General features: G+C 43.6%; 1 pseudogene; it reads left to right on the top strand.

Moving 5' to 3' along the window:
• The first annotated feature begins 2,292 nt into the window (after positions 1-2,292).
• LOC105304700 lies at positions 2,293-3,381 on the top strand (annotated as a pseudogene).
• Positions 3,382-3,388: the final 7 nt, after the last annotated feature.

Below are 3,388 nucleotides of genomic sequence, written 5' to 3'. Positions count from 1 at the left end.
TTTGTTTGTTTTGTTTTGTTTTGTTTTGTTTCAGTAGAATGACCCCATTCAGTATTTTGTGTAATGCAGGCTTTGTGGTGGAAAATTCACTCAGCTTTTTTATGTCTGAAAAGGTCTTTATTTCTTCTTTGCATTTAAAGAAGAACTTTGCTGGATATAGTATTCTTGAGTGGTATTTTCTCTCTTTTAATAGTTTGAATATTTGGTTCCTAGCTTGTGAAGTTTGTGCTATAAAGTCCTATGATAATCTAATGGGTTTTCCTTTATAAGTCACCATTTTCTTTTCCCTGGGTGACTTGAGAATTCTTTCTTTGTCATTGTGTTTTGACAACTTTACTATAATGTATCTTAGAGAAAGCCTTTTTTGGGTTGAGATAATTAGGTGTTCTCTTTGCTTCCTGGATTTGAAGATCCAGTTTTTTCCATAGGTTTGAGAAATTCTTGTTGACTGTTTGAATAGGGTCTCTGTTCCCTTTCCCTTTCTTTTCTTCCTGTTATACCCATTATTCCTACATTGTTTTTCTAATGGCATCAGCTAGTTCTTGTAGAGAACTTTCTTTTTTCAATTTTTTTTTTTTTGGTCTCAAGTCTCTCTCTTCTTCCGACTGCATCATTTCCAGGTTTCTGACTTCGATATCACTAATCCTTTCCTTCATTTAGTCAGCTCTATTTCCCAGGCTTGCTATTTCATTCTTCATCATTTTTTATGTTCTTCATCTCTGAAAGTTCTATTTGGTTCTTTTTTAGCTTTTCAGTTTCCTAGAAAAGTATTCCTGCTGTTCATGATTTTGTTTCTAAGTTCTTTAGACTGTTGGTCAGAGTTTTCTTGCATCTTGTTGAGTTTTTTTCAGAAGTGCAATCTTGAATTCTCAGTCATTTAAATCACAGATTTCTATATCTTTAAGCTTATTTTCTGGAGATTTAAAATTTTTTTTGTGAGCTGCCTTGTCACCTGGTTGTTCATGGTGTTTGAAGGACTATTTCTCTGCCTGGGCATTAATGGGAATGTACTCTACATTTTTTTTTTTAAGATAATTTATTGTATGGTGACTTCTCTTCAGCAGGTTGATAAGAAGAGGTTTTTCTTTGAAGTTCCAACAGGTGGTGCATACACCTCCTGGATCTCTGCTTTGAGTTTAAAACTGCCTTTTATAATCTGGGGTGGGGTGTGTTTTTTCTGTGACCAGGTCGCCCAGATCCCAGGAATCTAGCCCCATGGGAGGATGTTAAGGGGCATGGTGGTCCAAGCCTCTGAAAAGATCCTGAAGTCCCTTTACTGCCCCAACAGTCAGATGCAATACTCTACTGCTTCCTTCTGAATTAGCGTGATTGGGTATAGGTAGGGTGGATTGGGAAAGGCCAGCAGTGCCTGCAGCTGTTTTTCTTCTGGTAATATTGTCCCTCAGATTTCAGCTGTCTTGCTTCTATATCACCTCCCCTGTTACGGGGACTGGCTGCCGTGTATGTTTCAGTATTGTTTGTGCAGAGTCCCCTGGTGCTGGTTTCTAGCTGTGGGAAGACATGGGATAGGGGAGGGTGGGGGGCACTCTCTGGGATGGTAAGGGGGCGTGGCCAGGCTCCATGACTCAGCTTGCTGCCTGGCAATGGTGGTTGCTAAGACAGAGTTTTGCCCATCCACTCTCAGTTTCTGCCCTTTTCTCCGCCCTCATTGCTTCCCTGTGTGAAATATACTGATCATTGTTTGGGGCTTCAAAGAGCCAAGAAATCACTGCATAATTTCCCCTTTCCTTCAAAATCAAGGAGCTTTGTGCTGCTGCATTTTCTAGTGCCTTTGTTCCTCTTTCCTATTCTACCTCCCTGGCTTGCACAATTGGCCCACTTTCAGATGCTCTAATGCACAGATCTCTCAGACATGCTTGTATGCAGGTTGGGTGTTATTTGTTGGATTGTAGGTGTTCAACTCATTGTAATTTCAAAGGGAGAGATCATGGGAGCTCCTTCTGGCTGCCATGGTTCTGACATCACCCTAATTCCTTGTGCATTTAAAAAAGGTGCAGCTGCTGTGGAAAATAGTTTGGCAGTTCCTCAAAAAGCTACTATAATATGATCCAACAATTTTACTTTCAAGTATATATCCCCAAGAATTGAAAGCACTGATTCAAACAGATACTTGTATACCATGATTCATAGTAGCATTATTCACATTATTGAAAAGGTGAAAACAACTCAAATGTCCATCAAAAAATGAATAGATAAACAAAATGTGACATACAAATAAAAGGGAATATCATTCAGCCTTAAAAAGAAATGAAATTTTGACATATTACATGTATGAACCTTGAGAATATTGTTCTAAGTGTAGTAAGCCAAACACAAAAAGACAAATATTTTGTGATCAAGAGTGGGTCCTTTGGAGATATCTACCTGGGTGCCAGCATCGTTTCTGGTGAAGAAGTTGCCATCAAGCTCCAATGTGTGAAAATGGAGCACACCCCCAGTTGCACATCGAGAGCAAGTTCTACAAGATGATGTAGCGGGGTAGTGGGAATCCCATCCATCAAGTGTTGCTGGGCTGAGAATCTGGTCTTGGAGCTGCTGGGACCCAGCCTAGAGGACCTCTTCAACTTCTGCTCCCGCAAGTTCAGCCTCAAGACAGTACTGTTCCTGGCTGACCAGATGATCAGCCACATTGAGTACATCCACTCCGAGAACTTCATACACTGGGATATCAAGCCCAACAACTTTCTCATGGGGCTGGGGAAGAAGGGAGATCTGGTGTACATCATCGACTTCAGCCTGGCAAAGAAGTACCGGTACGCCTGCACCCACCAGCACATTCCCTACTGGGAAAACAAGAACTTGACTGGCCCGCTACGCCTCCATAAACACCCACCTGGACATTGATCAAAGCCCTCTTGACGACCTGGAGAGTCTGGGCTATGTGCTCATGTACTTCAACCTGGGCTTGCTGCCCTGGCAGGGCCTCAAAGAGGCCACCAAGAGCCCGATGTATGAGCAGATAAGTGAGAAAATGTCAACGCCCACCGAGGTCCTCTGAAAGGCTGCCCCTCTGAGTTCTCAACATACCTCAGCTTCAGCCTCTCCCTTCTGTTCGATGACAAGCCCGACTATTCATTCGTACCTGCGCCTGCTCTTCCGCAACCTCTTCCACCTGCAGGGATTCTCCTACGACTACGTCTTCAATTGGAACATACTCAAATTCGGTGCAGCCGGGAATCCCGAGAACGTGGACAGGGAGTGGCGATAGCACAAGAGCGAGGAGAGGATGGGGCAGCTCCAAGTGTCCACGACCCGAGCCCTGCCCCTCCGCCGGTCCACGGGGGCCACTGCCAGCCGGCTCCACAGTGCTGTCGAGCCTGTGGCTTCTACTCCAGCCTTCTGCATCCAGCTAGCTGGCAATACTTCT

Source organism: Pteropus vampyrus, unplaced genomic scaffold (assembly GCF_000151845.1).
Source record: "Pteropus vampyrus isolate Shadow unplaced genomic scaffold, Pvam_2.0 Scaffold349, whole genome shotgun sequence".
NCBI lineage: Eukaryota > Metazoa > Chordata > Mammalia > Chiroptera > Pteropodidae > Pteropus > Pteropus vampyrus.
This window is presented reverse-complemented; position numbering and strand designations above follow the sequence as displayed.